The 20,656-nt window shown below is 36.1% G+C and overlaps 1 protein-coding gene and 1 pseudogene across 1 annotated transcript in view; one reads left to right on the top strand and one right to left on the bottom strand.

The window, feature by feature from the left end:
- Positions 1-20,656, top strand: part of Cfap299 (cilia and flagella associated protein 299) — a 533,081-nt gene that overhangs the window by 411,793 nt on the left and 100,632 nt on the right. The gene's annotated exons all lie outside the window — the stretch shown is intronic.
- Positions 15,404-15,933, bottom strand: LOC125364793 (annotated as a pseudogene).

The raw sequence follows: 20,656 nt of genomic DNA, 5'->3' as shown, positions 1-20,656 counted from the left end.
TTTCAAACCACAATCCTTCAGGTCTCAGCCTCCTCAGTGAGTAGCTAAGATTACAGAGGTGAGGCACTGGCCTATTTGGCATCCATTTCTTTGAGTTTATCTTCCTTGTTTACATCTGTGTATTTCATAATCTTTGGAAAGTGTCTGGCCATATTTCTTTTAATATTTTCTCCACCTCTTTCTCGGGTCTTGTCTCCTCCTTGGCACTGAAGGAGTTGGAATATTGGGATGCTTGATGATGTTTCAGATGTCCCTTTACATTCTGCTCACTTGCATCTTTTTCTCTATCTCAGACTGGATATCTCTATTGTCTTGAATTCAACTTCTTTCATTGTTTGTCTGCCTATACAAACATGCCTCTGAATCTCTCTATTGAAATTTATATGCTAGATATAATCTTAAACTCTGGAATATCTTTATTGGCTTCCTTTTAGTTTATTTTTCCCTCTTAGCTGATTTTTTACACATTGTTTATACATCTTTTTCCTGACTTTTGCTCCATCATTCTTCAGTTCTTTGATAATTTTTTAACAGTTGATTTGGAGGATTTTTATCTGGTAGAACTTCCACAGGTCTTTTACGGGGACCTTCGAATGGATTTTTCTACCTTGGAGTGACTTACTCTTTCCCATTGTGTATGTGTGTACTCTGTGACCTTTTTAAATTGAGCATTTAGTTTACCAGTGAGTTTAACTATGGAAATAATATTTTTCTCTTTCCCCAAGTTTCACTGTTCTTTGTTTGTATTATTTGGTTTTACACTGTTTTATTGTTATGAATTATTTCTGTGTAAATGATCAGTTTGAGGTGTAGACTCAGAGTTTTTTTTAGGTCTTTTCTGAGTTTGTGTTTTTTCCTAAGTATGAGTGGTTCCTTTCTAATGTTTACCATACATAAAACTGGTTTGGTGGTTTGAAATTTCCAAGCCTTTAATGTCTGTCTCCAAAAATGGTGGGAGGGAGGAAGGAGGAAGGAACTGAGGGCAGGGATGAGAAGAATGGAAGACTGTCCCTTTAAATATCCTGGAAGTCACTTCAGAAGGAGGGAGAAGGCAACTGGATAAAGGTAGGAGTTAAGAGTGCCATTCATAACTCCAGACCTGTAATCCAAACTAGAAATTACAACAAAATACAAATTCCTAACATTTGGAGGATATGATCCTTTTGTCCACTATAGGTCCAACATGTCACATGCAATTTGCTTCAGGAACACATGCAAGTTGGTCTTCTGACTTGGCTAGGAGATGAAGATGGGGATGGGTAACTGCTACTGGGTGGTAGGAGGTGAAATAGCCAGAATTAGATACATTGTACGATTTATAATTTACCCAGTAATTGAGAGTATTAAATAGACTCTAGGGTTCTAGATAGTTAAAACAGACCAATGTATCCCATGAGATTATTTCCTAGATGGGAAAAAAGTTTGTTTCTTTTGTTATATCATATTTTTATACTTCTCTCAAAATGTGATCATTTATAATACTGTCAACATAAAATTAATTTTATATTTTATCTATTTGATTCTGATTTGTCAAAATCTCATGCTTATTTCATATTAGCACCACATGAAAACACAGATTAGCTACATTTTAGTAGCTATACTTTAGTAGCTAATTCAGTAGCTACATAGATTTGTCTACTATAAGTGATTTCTTGCTATAAATAAGAAAATATGTTGGACAAAGTAAAAGCATGACACATGAAACATGCTTGTTTCTTTCTGATGGCATTTTCAGTGATTGAGTAATGACGAACAGATTGGCATCAAATAATTGAGTTTTTTGAAGTAGTCCATGTAATGAAGAGGATGTACACTAATATAGTCATGAAGATATTATTGAATGGTGGAAGGGCAGTACAGACTAATGGATGTTATTAATTGAAGTGAGTATGAAGGAAGAGAAAGACTCAAGAATAATGCCTTGTCTCTGACGTAGACAGATCTATATGGTTGTTTGTCTATTTAGTTAAATATAGAAAAATAGCATAGACCTATTCTGGATGGAAAAGAATTTGTTTTAAATATGCTGGAATGAATAAGGAAATGGGTAAGGGCCGAGCAATCACGGTAACAATTAGGAGATATGACTCTCATCAGGTGAAGGTAATACAAAAGCCTCAGGAGTAAATAGAAAATCACTCAGATGTCTAGAGTGAGATAAATGAAAGTTGATGATGGTCTCCAGAGAATGACCACTAGGTGTACACAGGAGGGTCAAATGAGTAAGTCACTGATATGGTAAATAAGCCAATCTTTAATTGTTAGTCTTAGTAGATGGCATCTTCATGAGCAAATTGCTGAGACTAAAAATTTGAGAGACATTCAAGTCTCTTCCTTTTCACTTGTCAATCACATTCAGTTAGCACTTTTACTTCTGGAGATGAACCTTAAAATATTATTTTACATGAGTTACGTTTTAATATGCAAATGTTCAAAAGTTCATAAACTAGCTTGGTGCCAGGAGCTCACTCCTGTAATCCTACTTATTCAGAGGCTGAGATCTGAGGATCTTAGTTCAATGGCAGCCAGGAAGAAATGTCCAGGATACTCTTATCTCCAGTGAACCACCACAAAGATGGAAGCAGAGTGGTATTTTAAGTAAGAGAGCACCCACCTTGAGTGAAAAAGTTAAGGGACAGTATCCAAGCCCTGTGCTCAAGCCCCAGTATAGGCACACACACACACACACACACACACACACACACACACACACATGCACACACAGATTCATAAATGTACATGTTTAAACTTTTGATTCTGATAGTAAAATATTGAATTAAGCAATTAACTTAGCTTGAGATATTTTTTCTAAGATATACAGATGCCCACATGTATATAGGTGACAAAACCTTATATTTTCAGAGTTCTTTTGCTTTTTGATGAGAGCCCTATATGAAGAAGGAATTCATAGAAGATGATATTCTGCTACCCTGGATGGTCTTTGTGAGGACATTAGCATGCAACAACTATAGGAATCAAACTAGAAATACCAAACACAGTGGTGTGGTGTTGATCAGTAACTTCTTTTCCTCCAGAATAACACTGTAATTTCATGAAGGAATATTGAACTTAATTTTGAATACAAATGTATTCCCTCCAAATGCCCTAAAATATTTTCTTAATTCTGACCTGAAGGAGATGTATTGAATTTCACGAAATAGAGCTTTCTGATTTTAGTGTATTACATGGTCAACCATGTTGCATTTCAGTGTATATATTGTGATCTCTGTCTTTCCATAATATAAGCATTTTTAAAGCTGCTAACCTGCTACTCCATATGCTGCACATGTTAGACATTAACTAATGTGATTTTTTTTCAAGAAACTTGTACATGTGACACATTTAGGACTAAATGCCTGTGAAGGTCTTGATTCTGAGAGCCACAATTATAGGTTAGAACCCATTCTCCCTTTTTATTTGTGGTTCGGTTTTAATGTGGTCACGGTACATAGTCACATGATTTACAATCAGATGGACTAACCACGGGCTTATGCCTCACATAGCATTATAAATTCAGATACATACCTTCCAGATGCAAAGAAAATGCAGGAACATTTTCATAATGGATTATTCAGACCATTTTTTTTTCGGTTGGGAGAAACTGGTCCAAAGCAAAACAGCTTTTACATATGGCATCCATAGCTCCAATGCTATTTTGCCAAAAGTATTCAGACAAAGCAAAGATGTCCTTGAGAAAGACAAAAAATAAATAAATAAGTAAAATAAACTAAAATAAAAGAGGCCAACAAAGTATTTATAGATGCAACTGTCAAATTTAGAGTAAACCTTTGCCTCTAACCACATTTGCAGTGGAATTCTTCTCACTAATTGCAGGCTACTCTTGCTTTTCATGGAGACATCTGCACTGTGACACACCCTGTAATTATACAGGAAGGGATCACTCATAATTTGGTTGATAGTGTATTATAGCTAAATTCTTTGGGATAGAAGCAGAACTGTATTGTTTCAATCTAAGGAAAATTAGTGAAACTTTTAAGAAAATAAAATATTCCAAAGGATAATGTTTCATCTTCTTAATTGTTTACAATGATCCTTTAAATTTGTGAAAGAGAAAGCAGGGAGGAGAGAAGATGATCTGGATAGAGGCAGGATTGTTCCCTCTAGCATGCCTGAGATGAGTCATAATCACCACCACCCTGGGCCCTTATCATCTCTTGAAGATTTGTTGTAGACGCTTGAGTACAAAATCCTCCTGTAGCCTTCACAAGAGCTCTGTTCTTCAGTCTGTCCCGATCACTAGTCAGTGGTCAACCTTCCTCACTCTGTTTCCATTATATTACATGTGCTCTCAAAAGTTTAATGGCTCCCATTCTTAGAGAACAGATGGCCTTACTTTGCTTTTTCAGATCCCAAAAGCTGCCACCATCATCTTTTCTAACTCTGTCCCCTCCAACAATGCAGCATCAACAGTGTTTAGTCACCTGAGTTAATTTGCTTCTCACTGCTAAGAAGTTAATAATTCTCGGGTTTGATTACTTCAACTATTAAGTAGGTATAATAATCATATCCAATAATAATTATAATAATAACATGATAATAATAATGCATGTAAAATGCTTATAACAATGTCTGGCTCATGAGTAAGCACTCAATAATTGATAGCTATGTGATTGTTATTGGAAGACATTTATACTCTGGTAAATTATTTTTTCTCACAGAAGTATGTTACCTCGTGAGCCATGTTTAAATTATTTTTAGAATTTTCATCCTTCTGCATTGATTATGTTATATAGGAATTTAGGCTTCACATTTGGCTAACTCAGCCTCTGAAGGGATTCAGAGGTCTTTGCCCAAATGAATGCTAGCCTACCTATTTTTAGAAGGTTGAGTAGCTTCCCTTACACAAAAATCATGTCAATTCTGAATCTTTGCAGGTGACCCTATTTACAACTGTTGTATTTGCACATATAATTAGTTAATAATCTTGAGATGGAGTTTCCCTGAGCTTTCATATGACCTGTATCCATTGAGTATTGTCATTCTAAGAAGATGAGCATGAGAGGAGGTGAAGAGGTAAAGACGGAAGACATGGCCATGAAGCGCTAATAGACCAGGGAATTCCAAGGGTTTCTAGCAACCACCAGAAGCTAGGGGAAAAAAACAAAACTAGAATGATTTCTAGTATACATCCTCTGTAATGAGCCACCTCTGCCTACATCTTTATTTTAGACTGCTAAATAAGACAACAAACTTATTTTGTTTGAAAATACCTAGTTTGTGGTGATTTTCTGTGCAAGGCTATAGGAACTATGTGAGCATAGCTCTGTCCTGAGAAACTCATTTTAGTTCCTACCTGTGTGGAAAACCTTCATGGAAATCACTCCTGCTCTGAATCTCCACCAAAGCAGGCTTTTTATCTTCTTGTCCTCTTTGCTTTATCCATTTACATGCCTTGTCTCCACCACAAGAATATATTCTTTGTAAGAAGGGAAAATTTTAGCTCATACATTTTTGCACTATACATGAGAAAAGATAATTGATATGTCAAAATAATTCTGTGTGTGTGTGTGTGTGTGTGTGTGTGTGTGTGTGTGTGTTTGCCATTACTTCACCTCAGGGCCTGGGCCTTCTCTGAGCTTTTCTGCTCAAGGCTAATGTTCTACCACTTTGAACCACAAGTCCATTTCTAACTTTTTGGAAGTTAATTGGAGATATGAGTCTCACAGACTTTCCTGCCCTGGCTGGCTTTGCATCCTGTTCCTCAGATCTCAGCCTCCTGAGTAGCTAGGATTACAGGATTGAGCCATCAATGCCTGGCATAATTAATTCTTAAGCATTTAGAGTAAAACATTTCTTTATATGTGCAGAAAGAAACTAAAATAATATGGGTTGCCTAAATTGCAATAATCTTTTACCAAGATATTCTCATACATGAATTGCATATTTAAAATTATTATTCTGGGCTAGGAATGTGGCTTAGTAAACTGCTTGGCTCACATCCATGAAACCCTGAGTTCAATTCCTCAGTACTGCATAGCCAGTAGTGGCACTGTGGCTAGAAGGGTAGAGTGCTAATCTCAAGCAAAAGAAGCTGAGAGACAATGCCTAAGCCCTGAGTTCAAGCCCCAGGACTGGAAAAAAAAGATTATTCCACCTTTTCAGTGTTGTCATAATACATCGGCCAACTATGCATTCCAAAACACATAATACACACATATGTATATATTGTATATGTGTATATTTCATATATAGATGTATATGCAATACATGTATATGTTATATATAATATGTGGTTTTTACACTATACTTAATCTTTTTTAATTTTTCAAAATCATTTTTATTTTATAGAACAGTGCAGTGTAATATTTTTATATTGTTATCTAGACAAAGATTACTGTTCTAGAAACTTATATCATGTTTATTTTGTGGTTACATATTGTTATTTTTTTCCCTTTGGCTGAATCTTTTACCATAGGATTTATTTGTATACTCAATAAGAAGCAAGAGTATAGGTCTTAGATTTAAGTAATTAGAAAATTAGAACCCTAGCAAAGTTTGGGTGCCTGGAGCTTGAATAAAAATGCTAAGTAGGTATTAGAGTAATATATTTGCTCCATGGGTCCATTTTTTCCCTCATCTTAACCATGTGTTCTTCTTTGTTTAAAAATATTTACTTATTTATTGTCAAGGTGATCTACAGAGGAGTTACAGTTTCATATGTAAGGCAGTGAGTACATTTCTTGTTCAACTTGTTACCTCCTCCTTCATTTCCCCCCATATAGCTGTTATTTAAAACATTATTTAGTTGTATACATTGCTATCAGCTATGATAATAATTAGCTGCTCATATTAGGTTTGCATTTAACATATGAAAGTGTTATCTGAGTGTACCACTTAATTTGACAGATGTATTGTTACTATTTCACCTAATTTAAAAAAATAATTAGTACATTAAATGCAATAGCCAAGAGCATGCATTTGATCTCTGGTGAGCTGGTTAGTTTCACTCTTAAGTGGAGCTACCGAAGAAGCTCCGTTTGGCCACAACTGGCTGATTCAAATCTCTGTGGTCTCTAAGAGAAGTGATCTCCCAAGGAGTTGATGGTGTCTGTTTTGTGTTTAAAGGACTACCGGAGGTGGGTTGTGGATTGGCAGGATTATATCTCTGGAGACTCAGAAAGGAATTCAGTGATTGAAGATAAGACATCTGACACTTGTGACAAAGAGTGTAATCTTACATCAACTGAAAACTCAAGTGTACAAGGAATGTACAAGAACACCAGACATAAAAGCATAATGACACATAATGGAGAAATGTGGAAAGGGACAGAGAACCATACAGATCTATAACTAAGTTGAATGTATTACAGTTAATATTTTTTAATATATTTTTTTCTAAATATATAAGGAGGTATATTCTCAAGAAAGAATTTTTTCAATAAAGAAGAAAAAAACAGATAGTTTCTGTAGTGGGAGATTAAGTCGCTTTTTATGAGACAGAGAGGAATGCATTCATATATTTTTAAATTCCAAATTTAAATTTATACCAATGGTGAAAAGTATATATCCAGGAGGTTAAGTTGACCAGAGAGTCACAGCTGGAATTGTGATCACCTATTATGTGTCACAGCTTCTCTTGCAGACATAGGCCCTGTCTCCAGTGAGACTAACAGTTGAGTGGACACACCAGCTCTATTCAAGTACAGAATGGCAAGTATTTTGATATAGATTTGCATGAAGATCAAGATTGCACATTAAGAGTGTCCTTTCTCTTATACTGGGACCCCTAAGGCATCCAAAAGGAGATGACTCAAAAGATGAAGGAGTCTCAAAATTCTAAGTAGCTCCCATTTATTCCATTTGTTTATTTTGTAAGTAATATTGAATCTTCTAGTATCACTTAGTAATTAATATTGAACAACCTAATTTTGAATTATCTAGTATCATTTAGTAATTAATATTGAAAAATCTAGTGTTTTCAAGGTACTACAAAAGTCTTGAAAACCTTTTGTTCCCTGCAATCTAACCTGGACCTTGTAATCTAGAGTGGACCATCAGCATGATCAAATTAGCACTCATAATTTCATCATATCCCAATGGAGGCAAACTATTCCCATTGATGGACACTTTTGTCTAGAAATTGGGCATTTGTATAAAAAAGGAATGATTACAGAGAAAGTGCTTTAGTTGATCATAACTTACACAAATAATTTTCACATCAATTTATCCCAAAGCCTAGATAAAATAGGTTGTAAAATATGCAAAAATGCTATACAATTCATTGCAATGCATGCTAGAGTCATATTTTGTGCTTGAGTCTAGTGATGTAACTAATATAGGCATACTCATTGAAGTCTAGGAACATTTCTCTAAGAAAGTAACAAAATTTCTTGGGAAATTTCAGCAAACTTTCAGAAAACTTTAAAGGAAATTGTGCTGCTTTAAAACTTCAAAGTACTATAACTTTCATATATGAAAGCACAGTGCCTATGAGATGAAAATAATTTTTCTATGTGCATGCACAAATATTCACATGTATATAAACAAACTGTGTGCTAGCATTAAAGGAAAAGGTTGCATTATATAAATTGAGAATGTTGTTGCAATACGAAATACTTTGAGTCTACCACAGTAAATTTATGAGCAGTATTCTATCACTCAACAACTAGATTTATGAAAGGCAAATTTCCAAGAATGAAGGAATTTTTCTGCAGCTTAGATATTTATTCATAAAATGATATTAAATTCCTCAAAAGAATTTTCATAAAAATCAGAGACTTGTATATGGGAAATTAAACAATGGGTCAAAGTAATTCTCCATATGTATTTACAGAAAAGATATTTTCTGCTTTTCCTTATATAATTATTGGAGACATGTATCCCATCCAAATAGTAAGCCTTTTGGGCTTATGAATAAATCCAGTGGGTCATCAACTGTATCTGTACCAAACAAGACAGAACTCTCAGGAATGAATACTTTGACTTAATTCACATAGAGTTCAGAAGTTTAAGAAATGAGTCCATTTAAACACCTGTTTTTAGGAAAAAAATGTATATGTGAGTAGCCATAACAACTATTTAAGACAAACAAGAAAATATTGCATATGTATCATCGACACAAGTTTAAGTATAGATTATAGCTCAACATTTCAATGCAGACAAAAGTTTGATACAGTTTCTTACTCAGTATCATCAAAATAGTAATAACTTCAGCAAAATCTAAAGGAATATTTTCAAAGTTCTTAACATATAATGATATTTAATTCTATTATATGGATTTACTGTTAATGCTAGATAGGTAAGATTTCTTGTTTTGGTACTTTCCCAATTAACAACATACATTTTAAAAAGTTAGGAGACTCACTTTTTGTATCTCCCCTTCTGTAATTGCTTATTAGTTAACTAATTCTCAAAAGTACTGCAAAGTTTCACTTAGTATGATTTTGTTTTCTTTTTGTGTCTTCTGTTGTTGCACTTTCCCAAAGCTCCAAGTAGATCACATTTAAAGCTTTGCAAAGTGTGTTTGAGCAGGTTGAACTCTATTACACTTCATCACTTGCCCTAAGAAGTGAGCTAATGATGTCCTTAGCTTTTACAGTGTTTGTTGAGACATTCACACGTGTTGCCCAGCAACGCCTCAAACTTGTGACAAGCACGTGCCTATATCAGTGCTCTGGAAATGTGCCCTATTCTGGCACTTGGTATTAAGCACAGATGGACACAAATGTCATTAGCAAACTCGTAAGAGATTTTTTTTCCCATGTTTATAGTGGGTTTTGAAAGCCTTTGGATAGTTTCAATGAAAGGGGAATAGTTGAGCCAGAACACACATTCCAAAGAAAAATATGCGAGAAATCAACTCCCCAGTGAGCTCTGTTCATAAGAGTCTTTTCCTTGAGACTTTTGTAATTTGTGAGTAACTTTAATGTCTATGACTACTTTGCATTCCAAGCATGTGGTTGAGAACACTTCCTCAGGGTATTTAGCAAATTTAATTATTTTTACTTTAATACAGCTATTAATTTAAAAGAAAAGTTAATTTGGGGAGGTCTCAAGATATTAAGCATTTTGGTTGAGATGAATTCTCAAGTGAATATTGACACTAGAAAATAAGCATAGCAAAACCTGATGTAACCTCTTATCTCCTAAGAATAATTCAAGCAAGAAAAAAATTAATTAACAAAATTGCTGGCAGGATAAAAATATAGATTAAAATTTCTGATTCACATAACTGTGCCTTGAAGGAATATAAAATCTAGAAGACATGCCGTTCATCTACATATCTTCAGTGGACACACACACACACACACACACACACACACACACACACAGCAATCACCAGAAGTTGGACACTGCAATCCTCCATTACATTCACCAAAGGTGAAATGGACTATTGAGCCCAAATATGAACCAATAAGCCAAATATGCCAAACACATGATGAAAACTAACTGCCAACAGGAAAAACAGAGAAAAACTTAAAATTGGCACTTAATGTACTGAAAGGAGGTGCAGATATTTCATCTGTAAAACATAATTTCACAGGCTACTGTGAGAAATAAGTAAGAGTTTTAAAAATTAAAAATAAGATGTGATAGAAAATGACCTATGTCATTTGTGGGCTATGATGGGAAGGAAATGGGGGGAAAGCGAAGGAAGAGGTGACTTTGTCCCAAAACAGAAATGTACTCATTACCTGACTTTTGAAATGGTTTCCTTTCTGGACAACACCTTAATAATAACAATAAAATATTTTAAAAATGAGATATAGTAAATGCTCTAGATATATGCTCTTGCTTAAATCAATCCTAACTCCTTCATCATACACTCTAATGTATGTGTATGTACAGGACAATCTACATTTCTCCAAGTCCTTTCTACTGGGTTTTGTGTGGGACCTAGCTACTTTCTTCATGGATATTCAGTGTAGGGGATATGGAAGACAGTGAGTGTGTGAGTGCAAGCTACACTGGCTTAGTACCTACTTGATGGTACACCAAAAGAGGCTTGTGACTTTTCTGTGGCAAGAGATCTAAGTTTCTGTTGTCTGGCTTTATAGAAATGGCTGTGACATCTGTTTGGTGGTGCAGATTAGGACTGAGATTTCATTGTCTTACAGTGAAGAGAGAATATAGTGGTAACATCTCTTATTGTGGCTGAAGCCTTTGGACCTAGAGCCAGTATCAACTTAGGAGAGGTCACACATTGTCAGAATCACGCCTGGTGTGTCTAGTTCTCCATTCTTGCTCTTTGATACAGCATACTCATTTTGACCTTCAAATGATTTTTTAAACTTCAGGTTCCAGCTGTTTCAACTTTTGCTTAAAGTAGCCCGAGTGCTACAGAATCCAATCGATATGTGTTGGTGCCTAAGTAAAATTTCCCATACAGAATATGGAGCAGAAAACACAATAGGTACACATAAAGACTGAAGCAGTAAGCTGGAAGATCAAAGTTATTTCTGTCTCAGCACACAAATAACTGGAGATGCAAAACATGAAACATAAAAGATGTGTTTAAAAATACAGGTTGAATATCTCTTCTGTTTGGAATTGGAGTGTTCCTGATTTTCTTGTTTACGTTTTGGAATACTTGCAAATGTGTAATGAGATACCTGTAGCCTGGGACCCCAGTAATTGTTATCTTGTCTCATGTATACCTCATACTCACAATCTAAAGGAAATTTCATACAGTATTTTAGTGCACCTGCATTTTGGCTGTGATCTATCAGACATGGAGAAGTGTGAATTTTCTCACTTGTGACATAATGTCAGCTACTCTCCAAAGACAACTTTATACAAAACACTTGAATTCAGAAAAAGATAACTGTTATGTTACAGAATCATAATGCTCCCACTTGAGAGAACATCTTAAAATACTAGTGAAATCAACAAACTCAGAGCTACATCAAAATCTGAGCAGATTAACAAATGATGAATAAATCCTCTTGAATTAAAAACTCATATAAAATATATGCAAAATTTTTCCCAAAGCAATTCACACTAGTATTTAATTTATAAGTGTGAGTGAGTGAAGTTCTTCTTAATCTGGAACCAACCCTTAAGAAATACAACACCAAATGTAGAATCTACCTTAAGTCTTGAAAAGGTCATTGAGAAAAAGAATTTAACAGCGTTTCTTCAGCAATTAAAAAAAATCAAATAGGGCTGGGGTATAGCCTAGTGGCAAGAGTGCCTGCCTCGGATACACGAGGCCCTAGGTTCAATTCCCCAGCACCACATATACAGAAAACGGCCAGAAGCGGCGCTGTGGCTCAAGTGGCGGAGTGCTAGCCTTGAGCGGGAAGAAGCCAGGGACGGTGCTCAAGCCCCTGAGTCCAAGGCCCAGGACTGGCCAAAAAAAAAAAAGAATCAAATAGACAAAATGGTAGAATGGAACCTCAGTTTGAAATCACTACCTTTTGCCATCATTTCTTTGCTCCTGATGCAATGCAAACTAAGAAAAAGCTTTCTGCTGACAACCTTGTTTCACAGAAGGATTGTTCTCCTTAGAAGAGAATGTACCGGTCAGCCAAGACAGATAAGTCAGTCCTCATGTTTTTGTATTTCTCAGTGGAAATTAATAGATCATTGCATGTATATATTGTGTTCCTATGAATCATTTTCTTCATTCCTTATCATAAGTAATGGATGCTTAATAAGAAAATGTGAAAAAAATAATACTTTAGTAAACAAAGAAGTTCATATTTGCTTTTTCTTTAATGTAAAAAAACAAAAAGAAATTAATTGGCATATCATTATTAACATAAATACTTTAAATGTAATTAATCTGCTAACCTGGCCTTCTAGATCCAAAAATATACATTAGATTCCTTTGTTTAATGTCTTATTTCATTTCATTACAATTGAACCCTCAGAAATCAGACACAATCATTTTCATTTAGGACAAATCTGTGTATTATGCAGTGAGAGCTAGGAGCCACTACAACTAGTCCTTACAATTAATGTTTACTAAAATAATTTCTATATAGGTTCAAAATACTTCTCTTCCTCCTCCTCCTCTCCCTCCTTCCCCCTCCTCTTCCTCCTTCTCCTTCTTCTTCATTTTATGCTGGTACTGGGGCCTGAAAACAGGGTGCTGTCCCTGAGATTTTTGCTCAAGGGTAGCACTTAACAACTTAAGATTTTTTTGGTGGCTAATTGGAGATAAGAGGCTCAGGTTTTCTTGCTCATGGTAGCTTGGAACTGCTATTCTCAGATCTCAACTTCCTGAGTAGCTAGGATAACAGGTGTGTGGGCCACCAAGATCCGAGTTATTTTCCTTCCAGTTTTTTTTGTTGTTTCTTAATCTAAGTTGACAAAAAGTTATTTCTAGTAGAAGTTTTCCCACGATGACTTTGCTGTATGTTCATCATGATCCTAAGTTTCTTCAAATGAACTGAAAACTGTGCCTCAGTCTCCACAGGAGAATGATTGGTGGATGTATACAATCTCTTCCTGTGAGTACTAGACTTGGCAGATGCTCCCATCAAAGGAAGTCAAATTTGCATATAACCCAAAAACATCTTCCCATATACTTTAGTAGGGATTGAACTCATGATATGAGCCTTAGCTTTTTCACTAAGGCCTCTTGTTCTACCACTTGAGCCACAGTTCTACTTCTGACTTTCCTATCAGGTCTGGTTTCAAACCAAAATCCTGAGATTTCAGCCCTTTGAGTAGTTAGGATTCCAGATGTGAGCCACTGGTGTTTGGCCTTTCTATTTCCATTAAATAACTTCTGGGACTTTCCTCCCTGGGCCAGTTTTGAACCAGGATCCTCAGATCTCAGACTCTTGAGTAGCTCAGATGACAAGCCTGAGCCAACGGTGCCTGGCTAAACCATTGTTTTTAAATTTAATTACCTCCACCTATCAGAAGATGGGTCTAGATATACATGATTTGCCAAAGGAAAAGAATGAAATGAGGGAAACTTTCATCACCTAAATAACAGCTAGACATGAGGCCCTAAAAATAGTTGTCATGGTAATGTCATCTGGGGCAATGGAAACATAGCATTTACTTCAAAATGATTCTAGAATCATTCAAACAATAACCTTAAGCATAAATAGACTCAGAAGTGCATCAATGACTGAAGCACACTGAGAAGAGGTAACCTAACAATATTTCTCTCTCTGAATGGCTTGAAGGGAAGAGACTATGTCTGCTTTGCTATAAATTATAAGTGCATAAATGTAACTCTGAAGGAAAAATACTTACCAGAAAAAATGATGGATATATGTAAAGTAAGGATAACAGGAGAAATGTGATTTGTTGTGATTTAGGTCTATAGGAAAGTCATTGTATACAAAATTGATTAATGAGAGGCAAGAGAAAGCTGAAAGTGATACATTTGAGCAATAAATTCTCTGTTAGGAGCAGAAGTGATCTAGAATGTATGAATGCCTTAAATGGGCTATATACTGTGTAAGGAGCAAGGAAGAATTCACAGAATAAAAACAAACTGTATCTGCAGGCTAAATAAATATCACAGAAGGGTTTTCGAAGAGCCTCAATACAAAAGTACTCAAAGGGTGAACCAATTCAACAGTGATACTCACTAGATACAATGTTGGAAATGAACTGTACAACTTGGGGAGAGGATGAGAAAGGGGGAAATGGGAGAAAATGAGGGAGGGTGTAACACTTCAAAAAGAAATATGCTCATTAGCTGACTTATGTAACTGTAACCCCTCTATAAATCACCTTTACAATAAAATTTAAATTTAAAACAAATCAACACCCAAAAGTACTCATAAAGGCCTCCTCAGGTGAGTCCAGGTGGCAGAACTTCAGGCTAGGTGTGCTGAGTGTTAGAAAAGGAGGTGGTAGGCTTTGACACTGTGGAGAGAGAATGAGCGAAAGTGTTTTTGCTGAGCCCGGGGGAGCAAGGAGTAAGTTTTCCAGTCCGTTAAACCAGATAAGCAGACAATTGGAACTTGATTTGTACACAAGTGAAAGGGGGGAAACGGACATAGAAGAAGAAATGTTACAGCATTAAAAACACTCAAGTGAGACTCACTGAATTAGTCCGTTCTAAGCCTTGATTATAATGTGTGACAACTGATTTTAGTCATTTTTGTTTTTCTACATGGACAGAATCTATGTGGAAACTTTACAATTCATAAAATAAATAGGTTTCAGAATGTTTTTGATTCAGGAGTGCTGTGAACATGTAATATGAAACTAACAAAATTTGTTTTATTAGTTTTGTTTATTAGTTATTGACACAACAATGTGTCAACCAGTTCATACTCAGAAATTTTCATGGGTAACAAAACCTTAGGGTATATTTTCTTAAGATTAATTGAAATGACCAAGCTTCTTAAAAACAAACTGAATGTTCATGGAAATCAGAGATCTGAAATTTTTTATTTTATTTATTTTCACATTTTCTGTTCACGTACAAAAGAATAGTGTTTCTTCCACGTTAATAATAATAATAATAAAATCCCCGAACTAAAAACATGCCCTCCCTCAACCATCCCCCAATTAAATATACAAACATCTTCAAAAACACGCCATCTAAATGGGCTTGATCTTGAAGTGTAATCCGATGAGACTGAACACCAAGCATTTCAAGTCCTGCGCCAGGTGGTAAAATACTTGAAGGCCTTCCGGGTCTTTTGACTGATTCACGTCAATAAGAGAACCAGTTTTGGATGTGGTGAAAGAAATGGGCTCATCTCCAATGACAATTTGAAGCTCCTGCCGACCGACCCTGTCGGGCGGCGGCCACAGAGCATCATCTTCCTTTGTGATCTCGCTGTCGTCGATGATTCTCTTCAGTTCCTCCATCACACTCTTGTGGGACGAATGCCTCCTTTCTGATCATGACGTCCTTTTTGTCATTGCTGCTGTTGGCATATCTAAGCTTTCCGTCCGGCCGGAACTTGAACTCCAGAAACTCGTGTCTGAACTTGCCTTTGTGGGGCCCACGTTGTATCACAGGTAGAAGTCACTGGCCAGCGCCATCTTGGGCCCGGCGAAACCAGAGATCTAATCTTTTCTTTGTTTCTTCTCTCTTTTTAAATTTGTATTGTCAACGTGATCTACAGAGGGGCTACAGTTGCATATGTAAGGCAGTGAGTGCATTTCTTGTCAAACTTGTTATCTTCCCCCTCATATTTCTCCCATCTTCCTTCCTCCCCTACACCCCCCCCCCCCAGTTGTACAGTTAGTTTACAATCTACTGTCTTGTAAGTATTGGTGCCCTTTGTCTCACCATTTCCATGTTCTCCTTCCCTTCCCTAATTTCAGACAAACGTGTATACAATTCTCAGGGTATCAAAATCGAATACAGTGACAACAAGGGCTAAACCATAGGGAAGATAAACCAAAGAAAAAAGAATTCACTACTTATTACAAATGAGGGAAGCCATGAAGACTATGTTTCTTTAATTCTGGCTTACTTCACTTAATGTGATTTTTTTTCCTCAAATCTTTCCATTTCCTTATAAATGAGGTAATACCATTCTTTCTGATGGAAGCATAGTATTCCATTGTGTATGGGAACCACATTTTCTTGATCCATTCATCTACTGAGGGGCATCTGGGTTGGTTCCATATTTTAGCTATGGAAAATAATGCTGCAATGAACATTGTCGTGCTGGTAACTTTAGTAGGGTCTTATGTGTGATCCTTTGGGTAGATGCCTAAAAGTGGGGCTTCTGGGTCATAGGGGAGCTCTATGTTTAGCCTTTTGATGAGCCTCCACACTGCTTTCCAGAGTAATGAACTAGTTTATACTCCCACCAACAGTGTAGTAGAATTTCTCTTTGGCCACATTCCCTCCAACATCTGTTGTTATTAGTTTTCTTGATAAAGGCCATTCTTACTGGGGTGAGGTGGAAACCCAGTGTTCTTTTGATTGCCATTTCTTTCATGATCCAGGATGTTGTTCTTCTTCAGCGAAGTCGCTATTTATTTTTTAACCCACTTATTAATGGGATATTTGTTCTTTGACTCTTTTTTTACTGTAGATGTGTGGCTTGCTGTACTGTAGTTGGCTTGCTTGCTCAGCTACCATTCAACCACTTGAGCCATTGTTCCAGACTAGGTCTGGCCTCAAATCTGGTCACAGTCCTCCAGGATGTAGCCTCTGGAGTAGTTAGGATTACAAGTGTGAGCATTAGCTCACATCTTTTTTCTGTTTGGGGTTTTGCTTTTTTCATTGTTTTTGTTTTCAGTTTTGGTTTCCAGAGTCTGAGAAATGATTTTTTAAAAATTACCTACAAATTAAAATGGTTATTCCACAGAAACTGAAAAAAATATCATATAAGACAATATAATATAAGACATCTTGAAACAAATATTTCTTTTTATGACCTCAGAATATGCCTCTAATATCATGTAGTTTTACCAGCTACTTAGGTTTACATTTTAAGAAATAGACTCAGGTATTTCTGGCAATATTATTTACTGTATATTCCTTTTCTAGTTTAAGACCAGATAAGAATATACTATTTTTTTGTTCTTTCAATAAATTCTATATTGAATTTTCCCTTTCTGAAGGGAAGTTCTAGACACAGGAAACTAAGAGAGAAATTTAAACAACAAAACTCTGTCTTTGGCAAACTGAAACAAGATGAGACAAACTAGAGGTTAGTGAAAATAGCGTTTGATCACAAGAAAAGGAGAGAGTCATAGCAACAAAGAGGTATGCAGATATAGATAGATGTTCACTAGGTTGGAGAAACAGCAAGAAATCATGTTGTGGATTAGCATGAGGACAAGAAGGAGAAATAATAGGAGGGTACTGAGCTGGGTGAGAAGTCAGTATGTCATTTCAGTTGACTTCAGAGGTTTGGGGGGTTTTTTGCAGAAGAGGTAGGTATTCTCACTCCTGTTTTACAAAGATCCTGTGGTAACTAGCTACAATAGCAAGGTGGGTGGGCAGACATGGGGCTGGAAGATCAGAATCATTCTCCTCCTCCCTATGACGGTGTATATATAGAACATTTTCCAGAACACATGAGTGAGTGAATCAGTGAATAAGTAATGAATGAAACTGCTTTATGATTGATTACAGAATTTTGTGAAGTAATAGATCACTTTCACAAATACTCATTTGAGAAGTTGCGTAATTGTGGATAATTAAATGGAGGGAGATTTTTTTAAACACTGAGAACCAGGCAAAAGCTTCACAGATTGGCAATACTGAGCTATATTAGACTTTACTGATCCCCTGGTCACGTTTCATGAATAGGGTCAAGAAAATTTGAGCAGCTGTCAGAAAGATGACAATGATGACCATAGAACTGATTTGTCACCAAATAATTGGTCAGACTTCAACAAAATAGAAATCCCCTCAGCAAAAAATTGTTTTGGAATATTCTCATTAAGATATTAAACTTTATAAATACTTTACTATGAAGGAGCCTATGAAGTAAGCCCATGGGAAAATCATTCACAACACAGCAAGCTCAATAAGAAAGTTTCATTCTCATTTTTACAATCTTGAAAATGAAACTGGGGATGAAAAAGATTCTGTTTCAAAAGATAATTGTATGTCTTTTTTAAACTTTTATTGTCAAGGTGATACACAGAAGGGTTACGGTTACATATGTAAAGTAGTGTGTATATTTCTTGTCCAACATTTTACCTCTTCCGTATGTCTTTAGCAAGGAGAAATAGATCGAAAAGCAAAATTAGTTCGAAATCATTCAAATTATCCTTAACTCTTTTAAATATAACACCCCCTCAAAAGAAAAAAAAAACACCTCATCCATTTTGGGAAAACACAGTTACACAAACAAGCTTCTGAAAAGAAATGTTTCAAAACCAAGCAGGAGATGTGTTCTTCTGGTAGGAATGAGAAAGCAGAAAGCAGCACACCTGCTTCCAGCTGGGCCGCCTCCCCCTTCTGCAAATCTCACAGGGCTTTGCCCTGTGAAGTCTCCGCCAAGCCAAACAAGTAGCAATTTTAAAGTAGCACCTAAAGAGGAACTAGGGCAGAATCTGCCAACAAAACCTGAGACCCTAAAAGTTCCTGCTGTACGGGTTTTATTTTCATTTCCTTGACCCATTTGCGGAGAGTTGTTACTGATGGCCTGCTTGGCCTCCCTGTACACAGTGCACGAATAATAAACAGAGGCCAGCTGACACCCCAGACACCTGCAGAGCACTCACAGTGAGGGATTGTTCACCCAAGGGGAAACATTTTCACTGGGGGTAGATGGGTAAGCATCCATTGGCTCATTACATACACAGGCACGGACACACACACACACACACACACACACACACACACACACACACGAAAATTTACGAAGGCCCCTCCGGAGGGCCTGCTGGACTGCCAAAAGAGCTAGCATTGCTGACGTAGGGAGCAGTCTGTGAAAAGATCTTTGTGTGCAGGCATCTTCTCCTGTCCCAACCCTTGGATTTGCTGAAATTCATTTTGCAAAATTTGGTTGAAACCACATGCAAACTTTTGCACAAAGACTTTAAGGCATTGCACTTCTTACTCCACTTTCTTGAGATCCAATTTCTTATTTATGCATAAACTGCATAAACTGTGTATTTGCCAATAAAAATACTTGGTTGAAGGTCTGATCAAGCAGGTGCATTGAAATAACCTGAAAACCCTTCACTAACATTTGAAAACTTTTCAGAACTGCATTTCTTGGAATTGACAACGAACACTTATTTTTTTTAAATGTTCCATGAATTCAAGGTTGAAATATTATTTTTAAAAAATAATACAGAAAAGATGACTTTGGCTTATAATGGATCAATGAGATAATATAGAATAACATTAATTATATTATGAAAATAACATATATTAAATATATTCAATTATTATCATTAGCATCTTTAAGGAGCCTGCTCAAAATTAGCTATTCAGTACATTCCCTGCTTTGGATGAATGCTGATAATTATACAAAATACTGATTTTAAGATGTACTATTCAATTCAGTTTCCATAATATTTAAAGTTGGGTTATGCTCTGTCCAAGCATGTAAGCAAATAAAAATATTGAAAAGCATTGAACCTAAAAATGGGACATAAGGTAACTAAAGGCCATAAGATGAACAGAATTGACATAAAAACTGGAATGCTATTGTCTAACACCCTAACATTTTTTCTAGAATATTATGCAGTCCAATTTTTAGATGAAACCCTAATATCCTTCAAGAAAACTGAGTTTTTCCACAATATGTGTTTTCTTAAAAATTATATGGTTTAGAGATTTCAAGCATATTGAAATCTTGTTTTTATCCCCCCCCCCTTTTTTTCATTAGCAAAGTCCATCTTTCTGATGGTCTTTAAAATCACTTACATCGAGTTTTAGGAATATTCTAAACTATTCTTGGACAATAGAGAACACACCAGCTGTGGTATAAACAGCAATGCAGCTGTTGCAAGTATGTGACTAAGACCTGGGGCTGGAGAAAAGCCAGTTTGCTTTAAAGAATTCCACCTGGACCTACTTAGCACCTCCCTTGCCCTAACCTTAAACATACAGCCTGGGCCTCCTCAGAATAGGAATGGAACCACTAGAGAGCAAGAGGGGCTTAGGACATAGTTCATGTTGGAGAGATTGTTCCAGGCTCTTCACCCGAGTTTGTTCCTTCTTCCCTCTATGCCGCAACAGAAAATTATAGCTAAAGCCTGGAGATATGCTGCCTGCTGATAAGTCAGAAACAATAGCATTTCTCCATATTGTCTTTTTATTATTTTGATGAAAGAAATC

The sequence above is a fragment of the Perognathus longimembris genome, chromosome 16 (assembly GCF_023159225.1).
Source record: "Perognathus longimembris pacificus isolate PPM17 chromosome 16, ASM2315922v1, whole genome shotgun sequence".
In the NCBI taxonomy this organism is placed as follows: domain Eukaryota; kingdom Metazoa; phylum Chordata; class Mammalia; order Rodentia; family Heteromyidae; genus Perognathus; species Perognathus longimembris.
Note: the sequence above shows the minus strand (reverse complement) of the source record. Positions and strands in the feature narration are given on the sequence as shown.